Source organism: Lepidochelys kempii, chromosome 2 (genome assembly GCF_965140265.1).
Source record: "Lepidochelys kempii isolate rLepKem1 chromosome 2, rLepKem1.hap2, whole genome shotgun sequence".
NCBI classification, from domain to species: domain Eukaryota; kingdom Metazoa; phylum Chordata; order Testudines; family Cheloniidae; genus Lepidochelys; species Lepidochelys kempii.
In genome coordinates, this window is record NC_133257.1 from 262860750 (window position 1) to 262875557 (window position 14808).

Consider the following 14808-nt stretch of genomic DNA (forward strand, 5'->3'; position numbering starts at 1 on the left):
CGGCCAAGGAGCATTTGACAACCTACCACAAACACTCATGCTACCTGATAGGGGAAGTATTCTTCCACGGACAAGGCAGACAGCTTCAGGCGGCTGCTATTTTTGTGTTTCTTTGTGCCTGCTCCCCACTTCAAAGTAGGCGGTTACTAAACACGATAGGCAATCTGCAGATGTGTGCGGGAGTGAAAGGACTTGGTGGAGCAGAGATCTGAGATGGAGAGAGCTTTTCAGGGATCACAAAAGGCTGCTGTGAAGGCACCGGTGTCTGACAATCAGGATGGCAAATGTGTATCTCTCTAACAGGGATTTATTGAAAGCACGTTTTCTTTTATGCTCCATCAAAGGCACCATGGGCCAGTGGAGAAGGCAAGGAACTGGCAGTCAGGAGTCTTGGGTTTTATTGTCTGACTCACTGTTTGACTTTGGATCACTCCATGTCTCAGTTTCCCCATCTGTGAAATGGGGATAATGATACTCAGTCTCCTCTTGAAAAGTGCTTTGAGACCAGAGGATGAAATAAGCTGCATGCATGGTGCATGTTTTTTAAAAATGTATTGAGTGCTGATGGAAGATTTAGGGCTGGTCAAAAATTTTCCATCAAAATTGTTTTTTGATGCAAAATTGTGTCCTTGATTAATTTTGTCTTAAAAAGTGCCTGCTTTCCATGGAAAGCGCTGACTTTTTGATGAAAAAACGAACATCAACATAGTGGATAACATAGTTCCTCATGGGAGTTGTAGTTTGGGTGCTTCATGCCCCCATTCTGCTATGGGGGCTGCGTTCCTCAGCTGGACTACATTTCCCATGATGCACTGTTGGCAGGGAATCCCATGATGTAACACAGTGGCTGAGCAAAAGAGGAGCCCATTGGGAAAACAGCCCATAGAAGACAATGTGGGCACAACGCTACAACTACAACTCCCATCAGGCACCACGGTAGCATTTCCAAATTGAAATTGTTGGGGTTTTATTTTTCACTAAAAAGTCGGAATTATCGAATCAAGTTCAAAGTCTCAGTCTTTATCTTCAAGGCGCTTAATGGCCTGGGCCACAGGTATCTAAAAGATCATCAGAACTTCCCGGATCAAGACTGTGGTCTGCAACTCTGCTCCTCCGGCATGATGGAACTCTCTACAACAAGGGAAAAGCTCATCCGCGCAGGAGACAGGATTTTCTTGGGGGCTGGTTGCAGAATGTGGGGGTGAACTCCCTCAGAAACCAAGGAGCCCCCAAAACCTCACCACCTTCCACTCCAAGTGCAAGACACACTTCTTCCATCGGCCTTCTCTAACTGAAACACAGAACAATGTGTAAATAAAAAAAAAATCCCTACCAAAACAAACCTGCACACACAGTGCTCCTGGGGAGAGCACAAACACATGTGCTAGGCTGTCATTAAGGCTAAGGGCTGCATTTTGATCTCAGTTACAATTGATATAAATCTAACCTCACTTGCCTCTCCCTGTTACTCTGGATTCTCACTGATGTAACTGAGACCTGGCCCTGAAACAAGCCCTTTATACCCCAGGAAGAGAAAATACCCACTCGGGTGTTCCTGCCTTTCAGTTAGTTAGCAAAGGGAATGACATCCTGATGCGAGGAACTTGACAGGAATGAAATCAGCTGACTGTACCACACAGGCCCTCCAGGCTCAATATGTCCTGATGACCCCTGAAGTTAAGAACTTCTGCTCCTCTTAATCTGGTTCCAGGTCAAGATTCTCACCTCAGGCCTGGGGTGTGTGTCACTGGTGGAGTCTACCCTTGTTGTTCTCTTTTGCTGGGGTTTGAGACACCAGTTAAGTACATGTAGCAATTTGTTAAGTGTTGTTTCCCTTTCTGTCTCTGCCTGATCGAACATGCTTTCTGGGAAGGAAGCCTCCTTCTCCAGAGTTAATTGAGTAGGTAACTCTGACCCTTGTTTACATCCAGTAGCAAAGGAGAGCGGGGACTTAGCAACAGCAACACATGGGAGTTTTTAATATGCGCCCTGGCATGCTAAGGAGCACGTTCTTATGACCTTTCAGAACAGGATTGAAAGCTGTTCCAGTACCAGGGGTACGCAATCCACCGTACGTAGACAACTGAATGGGGAGGGGGCTGCAAGAGGTTATGGGAAGGGCAGGAGGGCTTAATCTATCTCTGACAAGTTAATTAAATGTAAGCGCAAACATTCTTATCCCGCTGATGTCATGAAATACAGGTAGACTGGCTTTTCTTTCTGCTTGGCTATACAGAAGTGCTTAGAGGCCGCTGATATCTCAGTCCTTGATTCAGGAAAGCATTTAAGCATGTGTTTAAACTTTTATGCCTGTGCTTAAGGGCCATTGTGACTTAAGCACGGGCTTAAAGTTAAGCATACCCTTAAGCGTCCTGCTTGAACAGGGATTCTTTGCTGAAGGGGGCCTAACTAGGGGTTAGAAGGGTGATGGAATTTGCTTTCTGAGTAGGGAGGAGGGGAAGGGTTTTAGTCACTAGTGGACACTAGTGATATGGAATGATCTGAAACACTGTGTGATATTCAGGGATTTTTAGCAGAGGAAAATGTTTTTCCTTGTCTCAGATTTCTGGACAAAAGATGAGTTTCACTCACCACTTCTCCACGCACCCTAAAGCTGAAAATTAATTTCTCTACCCCAAAAAGCAGTAGTTTTCAGCGAGGAAACGACAGAAATGGGGAATCACCACCTAAAGCAAGTGCACAGTTTTACCCAGGTTGGTATGACTGATAGTTTTGTTCTCTCGGGCAGTTTCCACCTACCACTATGAGGTCCAGGAACCCAGGTCGAGGCCAGAAACCCTGTCAAAGCAGGATATTAGGTTGGTTTGGCATGATATGCTCTTGATAAATCCATGCTGGCTAATCCTTATAACCCTATTATTCCTCTAGGTGCTTACAATTTGATTATTTAACTATTTGTTCCAGTATCTTTCCCGGTATTGAAGTTAGGTTGACTGACCTATAATTCCCCAGGTCCTCTTTGTTCCCCTTTTAAAAGATAGTATCATGTGTGCCCTTCTCCAGTCCTTTGGGACCTCACTGTCCTGCATATGATCTTAAATAATCTCTAGCGGTTCTGAGATTGCTTCAGCTAGTTCCTTACGTACCCTAAGGTGAATTTCATCAGGCCGAGCTGACCAGAGTCATCTAATTTATTTAAATATTCTTTAATCTGTTCTGTCCCTAGTTTGGCTTGAGTTCCTTCCCCACTGTTGTTAATATTAATTGTGTCAAGTATCTGGCCACCATTAACCATTTCAGTGAACAAACATAGGAACAAAGGACTGGAAGGGACCTTCTGGGTCAATGAGACCAGTCCCCCCACCAGGCAACTCCGTTATATAGTCCTATTCATAAACTGATCAGGCCCTATAGATATGCTGTAGCTCAACAGCAAGTATTAGGTTTAATGCAGGAAGTACCTGGTGATATTTTCTGTCCTGTGATTTACCGAAGATCAGGGTAGATGGTCTGAATGCTCTCTTCTGGCCTTAAAATCTATGTATGTCCTCCAACAGAGATATAATTCAAAGGGAAAACGTGCTTCTCTGCAATACGCAGGAAACAGGCTGATCTTCTGCATGTTATCATTGTAACATCTCTCATTGCTCCCAGCCAGAAGAGTCTAGCAGTACCCATTTCTTCTAATGAGCTCAGGAGAGGGTTATTCAGCTGATGACCATGAAACAGGGACAGCCCAGGCTTCCTCACACTGCCTGTCCTTGTGCTTCACCCCTGCTCCAGAGGAAGCACTCGTAAACCTGGGAGGGGCAGTTAATTTCCAGGCCTGCCCAGTCTTTGGCCTCCCTGCTGGAATAGCTCACAAAGATGCCATGTCCATTTAAAATAATTCCAGCACACACCTGTCTGCCATGGTCTTTCAAACCCCAAATGGGGTGTTAAATGATTTGAAGCATGCAAGCTTTCAGTGTTTGTGTTGGAACAAGCTTGAGTTATTAATCCCTTTGTGAACCTGAGCGCCATATGATCATCAGGAACATTTCTGTGGCAGGCTGCCATCTTCCTTCACATCATTTACCTGGGAGTGACAAACACCTTGTTTTTAATGCTTATAATATTTTGCAGTTCTATAGCTCCTTTCACCCAAGCATCTCCAAGTGCTTTACAACATTAATTATTAAGTCTCACGACTCAGGCTGTGTGAATCCTGTCGTTTTCAGCTCACACAAGTCTCGACTAGAGATGAGCCCCAACCCAAATCAGGGAATCCCTGAACTCTGAAGTTTGGATCTGCCTCCAGACTTGACAGCTGGCCTCTTTCTTGTATAATGGGCCAAATCTGGATGTCTCCTGGATTTTGGTGGGATTCAGTCCTAGAGCTAAGCTTTGCCTTTCTGGTTTCAAGAAACCTTACTGGCACGTTCAGCTTGTTTAATTGGGTCTGTTCAGCATTTTGCTGGAGTTCCAACTTTGTCTGTTCTTGAACACTCAGGCTAACTATTCATGTCAGCTGGGCACATGCCATAGCTTTCTGAGGCTGACGGGCCACTTCCTAATGCGACAGTGCATTCTGGGCTATCTCCACTTCAGTGTCCAATTAAAAGGCCAGCGGTGCCACAAGGAGGCTTTCTGGTTGTGCTGCTGAAGATTAGGAGAGTATGGCGCTCTCCCAGGCTCTGACCCAAAGGATGCGTCCTCTGAATTTAGGGCCAGGTGGACCTTACCAAGGGGAAATAAGCCAGATGAGGGCAGAGAGCACAGACTGCACCTAAAGGACTGGAGGTGGATTGGTAGAAAGCTGCCAACCCCTTCAAAACAGCTGAACATTAAGACTCTGAGAGCTGTTTGTGGTTTACTGCAGGTCACCCAGGAAGTCTCTGGCAGAACAAAGGAAAGAACCCAGGTGCCTGGTGTCCCAATCCGGAGCTTTCACGGCAAGATGTTTTTTCTTGGAAAGTAGCTGCCCAAGTGACTCTTCTCCAATTAATGGTTAAAGAAAGGGAGGGGTGGGAAGTTGATGTTTGTCTCCAGACAGAATTCAGTGTGAATCGTATGTATACAAACAACAGCTATATCCCCTGGCAACGGCGTTAGAAATTCAGAGAAATGATTGTTGGGGTAGCAGGAGAGGAAAGGTTGCAGACAGCCCAGGTACAGAGGGTTAAACAGGTAGAGTTCAAAGTGAGAAATAGCAGCTCTTGTTTGGACCCCTAGAACAGTCCTGTCTAGAGTCAGGATGCTTCGGGCCCAATGCCTGGGGTGCCCTCTGCAGTCCAGTCTTTACTCATGTAAGCAGTGTCAGGATGAGCTCCACCCTGACATCTGGTGGTGAGGTGTGGCAAGTTGTGGAAAAGAATTTCAGGGGCCGATCTCATTTGCATAGGCACACCCACCACGCCTAGAATGAGACCATAGCTGCCCAAATGGTCACTTTGGCTGCTGTGGGATCCCCAGTGTCTCTGTTATTGGGGCAGGAAGAATAAATTGTTATTACCCTGATTATGGGAACTGTGCTTGGAACTGTACGTGGCCTTTTGTTACGATGGAGGGATTCACCATCATCTAAGTAGCACTCGCTAGGCAAGGGTCATGGGTTCCAAAACTGTGTGAATGGAGAGAGGCTGGGGACAAGTATTAATACTTGGTGGCATGGGCCCCTTGGTGAGGGCCTTACATGCTAATTGCACTTCCTCCTCTCTCCACTGTGGAATATCAGAGCTAATTTTGATTTCATTAGAAGTCTAGTTACAGGCTGCTGAGCTCACTTTGGGCTGACAGTGCACCAGCACTGGGGCTCCCCTATTATAAGCTGAATTCACCTAAGCGCTGAAATCACTGAGTGTTGTGTTAAGTAGTGGGGGAGCCTGAAGATATATTGTGGAGCAGTTTGCGGGCCGGCTGGCGAAGCAGTTCGACACGGAGCAGTGTGTGGATGGCAGGAGCTGCTTGTGGGCCGTGGAGCTGAGCGAAGGAGTTCGTGGGGCGGCTGGCGGAGCGGAGCGCAGCTGAGTGAAGGAGTTCGTGGGGCGGCTGGTGGAGCGGAGTGCAGCTGCGCGAAGGAGTTTTGTGGGGCGGCTGGCGGAGCGGAGCGGAGCGCCGCTATGGAGCTATGGGGCGGTCAGCTTCAGATCACGTAAGGTGCCTCTTACCCCCGTCCCATTTCCACCCAGGTTGGGAGGTAAAGCTCCGCCGATAAACTTTCGAACTCTGGGGCTGCCCTGACCAGGGACAGAGACTTTTGGGGCATTGGACTTTTGGGGTTGCTGGACTCAAGAACCAAAGGGAAAAGGGCATGCCCCAATTTGCCTGGGGTGGGTTGTTTTTGCTCATGGGTTGTGTTATGAATCCGGTTGGTGGTGTTTCCCCAACATAATGCCACATTGTTTCTCTCTGTTATTAAAAGACTTTTGCTACACTCAGACTATGTGCTTGCGAGAGGGGAAGTATTGCCTCTTGGAGGCGCCCAGCGGGGGTGGTATATATTTGTCCCAGGTCACTGGGTGGGGGCTCGAGCCAGTTTGCATTGTGTTATTGGAATGGAACCCCTAGATATTGAACCCGGCCCTTGTTGCTGCCAACTCTGACGGGCAGAAGGGTTACATTTTTGGGGGCTCGTCCGGGATCGCCTGGGTCAGTACCCCTCGCAAGCACCTGTTGAGTGATCCACTACATTGGGAAACAATTTATATATTTTTTTTGTTTGTGCTTATATTTTGAGGAAATTACTGTTTGTATAATGGCTAATATGTCAGGTTTGTTGGGCCCTGGCTCAGCAGCTTCTAGCTCGGAGGCTGCAGCCTCGGCTGATGATTGGACAAAAGCTCTGGGGCAAATATTGGAAAAGGTTGTGCTGCCCCATGCTGAGTCAGACTCTTGTCGTAAGTTAAGATTATTTGCTGGGGAGGAGGAGTTTGAACCCTGGTTAGAGCATACCACTGAAATGCTGCAAGAGTGGGCCGTACCAGATGCAGAAAAGCGAAGATGCCTTATAGAGAGCCTTGGCGGCCCAGCATTAGATGTGATTCGCACCCTGAAGCTCATTGACCCTGGGGTCAGTGTGAAGGACTGCCTAGAGGCCCTTGAACACAACTTTGGGAGCGTAGAGGGCCCTGAAGACAGCTACTGTAAGTTCCTTAATTCCCGACAACAAAAGGGCGAGAAGGCTTCAGCCTACATACAGAGACTGGAGAGACTGCTTCAGAGAGCTGTCATGAGGGGAGCAGTGACTGCTGAGCAGATGGATCAGACCAGACTGGCTCAAATTGTAAGAGGAACTCAGTATCAGAACCCGATTCTACTTCATCTCCGGCTAAGAGAACGACGGGAACATCCCCCAAGTTACTCCCAGCTGATAAAAGAGGTCCGAGAGGAGGAAGAAAGGCAGGCTGCCAGTGAGTTTTGGGAAGCCCAAACATCGGAGCCAGCCAGCACAACACCACTGCAAATGGCCAGTGTACTGATGGTGAGCACCAGAGAGGAACTTGCCCAACAAATACAGGTCCTGACGGAATGGATAGCTGAGCTGCAAAGTACCGTTGACCGAGTTAAGACTTCTAGGAATAAGAAGCCTCAAACTGTGGCGATTGAGAAGCCCGCACTTAGAGCCACCATCCCCCCCAGGCGAAGGGGGAAAGGTCAATTCTTCTGCTACCGATGTGGTCAGGATGGACACAGTGCTGCCAAGTGCCGTAATGAAGAAAACCCCTCCTTAGTGTATGGAAAGCTGAGGATCAGTTGGGAGAGATCCGGTAGCTGCCAGAGGGTCTGGGGACGGGGACCCCCCAGGTCTGCAGGATTTGAAGATTCCCCCAGAAAAGACTGTCCAGCTGGGATCCCTGCAGGACTGATAGGGCCTCGAGCAGAGGTCATGGTGAGGATCGAAGGGGTGGAGTGTAAAGCAGTGCTTGACACTGGATCTCAAGTGACTATTATATTTCAGTCATTCTACCAACAGATGCTTAGGCACCTGCCTATACAGCCACTGACTGGCCTTGGCCTATGTGGCCTCAGCATGGATGAATACCCCTATCAAGGGTATGTCATAGTGCACCTGGAATTCCCAGAGGAGGTTGCTGGGGTGAGAGAAGAGGTAGACACAGCTGCCTTAATATGCCCTGACCCTAAAGGGACTTCTGATGTGTCTGTGCTGATAGGGACCAACTCCAGTCTCTTCAAGGTACTCGCAGATTACTGCAGAAGGCGGGCTGGGGACCAGTACCTGAATACCCTGATGATCCATACGCTTTGTGCTGAAGCCTATAGGAAAATTGAGAGCGCTAAAAGGGACACATCTGAGCTACCGCTTGGGGCACTGAAGTACGCGGGCACAACCCCCTTAGTAGTGCCTGCAAGGACGGAGCAAGAAGTGCTTGTCATGAGTACCTGTCTGAAAGGCAGTAAAGGGACGTTAGCAATGATAGAGCAGCCGATGGGAGGAGAGCTCCCTGAAGGAGTGCTGGTCCCCAGTGGAGTCATAACCCTACCTGCTGAAGCCCAGGAAAGGGTGACTATACTGATTGCTAATGAAACGAGTCGTGATATTTTTGTGAAGCAAGGACAAAAGATAGCAGACCTCTTTGAGCCTGAGTCGATTGTAAAACCCCAGTATGAAACTCCAGTTCCGGCAATAGACCCAGCAAAGTTTGACTTTGGAGATTCACCAGTGTCCGAGGACTGGAAAGATCGCCTGAGGAAGAAACTTTGTGAAAGATCCAAGGTGTTCTCACTGCATGAGTGGGATGTGGGATGTGCAAAAGGAGTAGAGCACAATATCAGACTACATGACTCTCGACCTTTCAGGGAGAGATCTAGGAAGATTGCTCTCTCTGAGATGGAAGATGTGCGACATCATCTTCAGGAGCTGGCTGCGAATGGCATCATTACAGAGTCCCGCAGCCCATACGCCTCACCCATCGTGGTAGTCCGCAAAAAGAATGGGAAAATCCGGATGTGTATTGACTACCGCACCCTAAACAGCCGTACGGTGGTCGACCAGTACACTATGCCTCGAGTGCAAGACGCCTTAGACTGTTTGCTGGGAAGCCAGTGGTTCTCTGTGTTGGATCTTCGAAGTGGATACTACCAGATCCCTCTGGGAGAAGAAGATAAGGAGAAGACAGCCTTCATCTGCCCATTAGGGTTTTATCAGTTCGAACGCATGCCCCAAGGGATTTCTGGAGCACCTGCCACCTTTCAACGTCTCATGGAGAAAGTTGTGGGAGACATGAATTTACTGCAAGTGTTAGTTTATTTGGATGACCTGATTGTGTTTGGAAGAACCTTAGAGGAGCATGAAGAAAGACTTCTTAAAGTGCTTGATAGGTTGGAGGATTATGGTCTGAAGCTTTCAATTGACAAATGCCAGTTCTGCAGAACCTCAGTGAAGTACGTGGGTCACATTGTGTCCCAAGAAGGTGTGAGTACTGATCCTGATAAAATAGAAGCACTCACTACATGGCCACGTCCAAGTAACTACAGAGAACTCAAGACCTTCCTTGGATTTAGTGGCTACTACCGCAGATTTGTGAAAAACTATGCTACGATTGTAAAGCCTCTGAATGATCTTACCAGGGGACATCAGTCCAGCAAGAACAAATCTAAGTCCAAGAATAAGGGGAGGTCCCCAAAGCCTCCTGTGCAGAGACACAATGGCCCCTTTGCACCATTTGGGCCACGGTGGGATGAGAGATGTGAAAGGGCTTTTCAAGAAATCATTACTTGCCTAACTCATGCTCCAGTCCTAGTTTTTGCTGACCCAAGCAAACCATTTATCCTGCATACTGATGCCAGTTTGGAGGGTCTGGGAGCAGTCCTGTACCAGGAAGTGGAAGGCAAATGTAAACCTGTAGCCTTTGCCAGCCGAGGATTGTCTGATAGTGAAACTCGCTATCCCACCCACAAGCTGGAGTTTTTGGCCTTGAAATGGGCCATCACTGAGAAATTTCGAGACTACTTGTATGGTGCTCAGTTCCAGGTGTGGACAGACAACAATCCACTGACTTATGTGTTAACAAGTGCTAAGCTGGATGCTACAGGGCAGAGATGGGTGGCCGCCTTGGCTAGCTATGAGTTCAGCATTCAGTACCGATCAGGGAGAAGCAATGTAGATGCAGATGCATTGTCCAGGCGTCCGCAGGCTCCAGAAGTTGCTGTGATACCCACAGATGGAGTGAGAGCTATTTGCAGTGTGAGTCGCCGAGAGCCAGAGGCCCGTGAAGACTTTCAGGGATGTGTTGCAGAAGCTTTGGGCCTGCCCCCTGAATGCATGCCTTCTGCTTCGGTGAACTATATTGCATTAGACCAATCTCCTTTGCCCATGCTCAATGCGGCTGACTGGCAAGAAGCCCAGCGGCAAGATATTGACATTCGTGATACACTACTTGCCAAAAGGGAGGGGCGAAGCCCAACTGCGGTTGTCCCACCTAACCCGGAGGGTAAACTACTATTGAGAGAATGGACCAAACTAAAACTGATTCAGGGAGTGCTACACCGAATGACCACTGACCCTTTACAAAAACAACGAGCACAACTAGTACTGCCAAAAAAGTACAGAGCCCTGGCCATGAGGGCCCTGCATGATGACTTTGGGCATTTAGGGATGGAGAGGACCCTGGAACTTATTCGTAGTAGGTTCTATTGGCCCCGAATGGCTGAAGATGTTCGCAGGAAATGTGAGACTTGCGCTCGATGTGTTCAAAGGAAAACTCTGCCCACGAGGGCTGCATATCTCAAGAACATCACCAGCAACAAACCTTTGGAGTTGGTATGCATTGATTTCTTGTCTGTAGAGGTAGACAAGAGGAATGTTGGAAACATTCTAGTAGTGACTGACCATTTTACACGGTATGCACAAGCATATCCCACACGTGATCAGAGGGCCACCACCGTTGCTCGAGTATTGTGGGACAAATATTTCTCAGTCTATGGATTCCCGGCTCGGATACACTCTGATCAGGGGCGGGATTTTGAGAGTCACCTTCTGAAGGAGGTGCTGAAGATAGCAGGAATTAAAAAGTCTAGGACAACGCCTTATCACCCCCAAGGTGATCCTCAGCCAGAGAGGTTCAATCGAACCCTATTAGATATGTTGGGAACTTTGCGACCAGAGCAGAAGGCAACCTGGAGCCAGCATGTCGCATTTCTGGTGCATGCCTACAATGCCACAAAGAACGATGCTACGGGAGTCACCCCATATCTCTTGATGTTTGGGCGAGAACCAAGATTACCCATAGACTTGTGCTTTGGTGTATCAGAGGATGGAGATAGCTATGAAACTCATCAGCAATATGTATCCCGACTAAAAGAAAAGCTGCGGGATGCTTATCGCTTAGCTACCGCTGCGGCTCGGAAGAACGCAGACCGCAACAAACATCGATATGATGCTAGAGTGCGTTCGCAGGAGCTCCAGCCGGGGGACAGAGTCCTGCTGCGAAATTTGGGTATTGCTGGCAAACACAAGATAGCTGACAGATGGAAGGCAATACCTTACCTGGTGATGGAAAAGCTGGGAGATCTGCCGGTCTACAAGATCAAACCTGAAGACGGTCCAGGGCAAATAAAGACGGTGCATAGAAACCTTTTGCTCCCTGTGGGGGAATTGGTAAGCACCCCTTGTGAGATGGGCCACGGCAGGGCCGCCGGGCAGAACAGAGGTGCTAGACCAAAGCCGCCATCCAACACAGACAGTGGGCCCCCTGCAGCTAACTTACCCCTATTCTGCACATCTGAGAGTGAGTCTGAGGAGGAAGACACAACCCTGGTGTATCCTGGGATGGAGACAAGATTTCAGTCTCGATCAGCTGAACCAAACGAGAGTTTTCCCTCTTCCGCCCTAAACCCAATGGCGGAACTATTTAGGCCCCTTTCTGATACCCCGGTGCTGCTGATGAGACCCCCCTGTGATGACACACACAGCTTATTGGACAATGGGGACAGACAGGTAGAGGATGTCCTGGGCACCTTGGACCCTCCAGCGTTAGAACTAGGAGTGCAGGGGCCTACGCCAGTAGCCGAGGGACCCTCCAGGGAAGCCTCTCCATCCGTCACTCAAGAGGATGTTCCCCTTACTTCGGCAACAGAGATTCTCAATAGACGAGACAGGGTGATAAGACCAGTGAAACGGTTAACTTATGATGCACCTGGGGTGACTAGTGAGGAGCCAATACATTTAGCACACAGGCTTGTGGAAGCTAAAGTGGGCTTCCTGAGGCCCTTTGGAGGAAACCAATGAGTTGGTATAAAGGGAGTGTGATTTGTCGGGACGACAAAGTCTCGGCTGGGGGGAGGATGTAAGCAGTGTCAGGATGAGCTCCACCCTGACATCTGGTGGTGAGGTGTGGCAAGTTGTGGAAAAGAATTTCAGGGGCCGATCTCATTTGCATAGGCACACCCACCACGCCTAGAATGAGACCATAGCTGCCCAAATGGTCACTTTGGCTGCTGTGGGATCCCCAGTGTCTCTGTTATTGGGGCAGGAAGAATAAATTGTTATTACCCTGATTATGGGAACTGTGCTTGGAACTGTACGTGGCCTTTTGTTACGATGGAGGGATTCACCATCATCTAAGTAGCACTCGCTAGGCAAGGGTCATGGGTTCCAAAACTGTGTGAATGGAGAGAGGCTGGGGACAAGTATTAATACTTGGTGGCATGGGCCCCTTGGTGAGGGCCTTACATGCTAATTGCACTTCCTCCTCTCTCCACTGTGGAATATCAGAGCTAATTTTGATTTCATTAGAAGTCTAGTTACAGGCTGCTGAGCTCACTTTGGGCTGACAGTGCACCAGCACTGGGGCTCCCCTATTATAAGCTGAATTCACCTAAGCGCTGAAATCACTGAGTGTTGTGTTAAGTAGTGGGGGAGCCTGAAGATATATTGTGGAGCAGTTTGCGGGCCGGCTGGCGAAGCAGTTCGACACGGAGCAGTGTGTGGATGGCAGGAGCTGCTTGTGGGCCGTGGAGCTGAGCGAAGGAGTTCGTGGGGCGGCTGGCGGAGCGGAGCGCAGCTGAGTGAAGGAGTTCGTGGGGCGGCTGGTGGAGCGGAGTGCAGCTGCGCGAAGGAGTTTTGTGGGGCGGCTGGCGGAGCGGAGCGGAGCGCCGCTATGGAGCTATGGGGCGGTCAGCTTCAGATCACGTAAGGTGCCTCTTACCCCCGTCCCATTTCCACCCAGGTTGGGAGGTAAAGCTCCGCCGATAAACTTTCGAACTCTGGGGCTGCCCTGACCAGGGACAGAGACTTTTGGGGCATTGGACTTTTGGGGTTGCTGGACTCAAGAACCAAAGGGAAAAGGGCATGCCCCAATTTGCCTGGGGTGGGTTGTTTTTGCTCATGGGTTGTGTTATGAATCCGGTTGGTGGTGTTTCCCCAACATAATGCCACATTGTTTCTCTCTGTTATTAAAAGACTTTTGCTACACTCAGACTATGTGCTTGCGAGAGGGGAAGTATTGCCTCTTGGAGGCGCCCAGCGGGGGTGGTATATATTTGTCCCAGGTCACTGGGTGGGGGCTCGAGCCAGTTTGCATTGTGTTATTGGAATGGAACCCCTAGATATTGAACCCGGCCCTTGTTGCTGCCAACTCTGACGGGCAGAAGGGTTACACTCAAGCAAATAGGAGCTTGTGGCTTTTTAGGCCAACCTCAGCGGCTTTCATTGGGGCCCCTCTGCTCTGGCTCCCTGCCCAGCCACTGCTGCTTCCCCATAAGTCCCACACAGACCTGCACCCAGTTGTGACATCCGGCAGTCACAGCCTGCTCCATGTGTGGCTCTGGGTACTCTTCCTGAGGGTGCGTCTTTGCAGTTTCTGGCTATCCATGCTGCTGCAGCTTCTCCAAAGGTAAGATAGTCATTTCCTGGTCCTTCCACCTGGCCAGGAGGAAGGGATGTGGAGTGGGGAGGGGGCTGATGTGGATCATAGTCTCTGCTTAGCAGATCCATCACACAATAAATTTTGATCATGATTGTTCTTTGACTGCATAAGGACTCCTACATGGATTACCTTGAACTTGTGGACTACTAGCCACTCGATCCAGCAGGCTTCACCCATAAGGTGCAATGGCTCTTTTCTGTTAGCCACCAGGCCTTTCAGCGTAGATGCTGGGACCCGTCCCCCATTTTCTCATTAAATGGAAAAATGGAAGCATGGGAAGGGGAATCCAGCCCACTGATGGAAACTGGTGGGTCCTGGTCCCCGAATTTTGCCTGTTTATCATCGATCTTTTCATTCAGTGTAGAGCAATGAATATATATACATATTATTTTTTCCCAATAGGTGCTGCACAGATGTCTGTTCTATGACATGTTCCAGTTATAAGGAGAATCTGGAGAGGAAGGATGGTCTCCTAGTGAAGGCACTGATAGATCAGGAGATGTGGGGTCTATTTCCCAGCATGGCTACAGCCTTGGGCATGTCACTTCACTGCCCTGGCCATAGTTTCCTACCCAGAATATAGGGCTAACAATAATCCCCTTCCTGACAGGGATGCTGGGAGGGGCTCAAATGCTACAAGGACAAGAGCCATAAAAAAGCCAGACAATTATCTTACTTGCTGCTCCATCTCTGCATTGTGCCATTCGATAGAGACCAGTTTATGCCAGTAGTGTCGTTTGCACCCATTCTACAGCACTGGTGTAGACTTCCAGACCTGCCAGCCGTAGAAGTTTATGGAAGGCTATCGCACTAGTTGAGGGCACTCCGTACCTGGTAGGATTGTGCCCAGTCTCAGAAAGAACAATATCCCCTTTACGATTCACATATCAGTTTGCATTTATATTGTTGCTTTCATCTTGAAAAGTCCCCAGGCATTTTACAAATGGAAGCTGTTGTGATAACTGGGCCTACAAATTTA

At 48.9% G+C, this 14808-nt stretch overlaps 1 long non-coding RNA gene across 1 annotated transcript; it reads left to right on the forward strand.

Moving 5' to 3' along the window:
• Positions 1-5328: 5328 nt before the first annotated feature.
• LOC140907872 (uncharacterized) lies at positions 5329-13375 on the forward strand. The gene is made up of 2 exons (XR_012157666.1): positions 5329-6094; positions 12698-13375. It is a non-coding gene; the product is annotated as an uncharacterized lncRNA (long non-coding RNA).
• The last annotated feature ends 1433 nt before the right edge of the window (positions 13376-14808 follow it).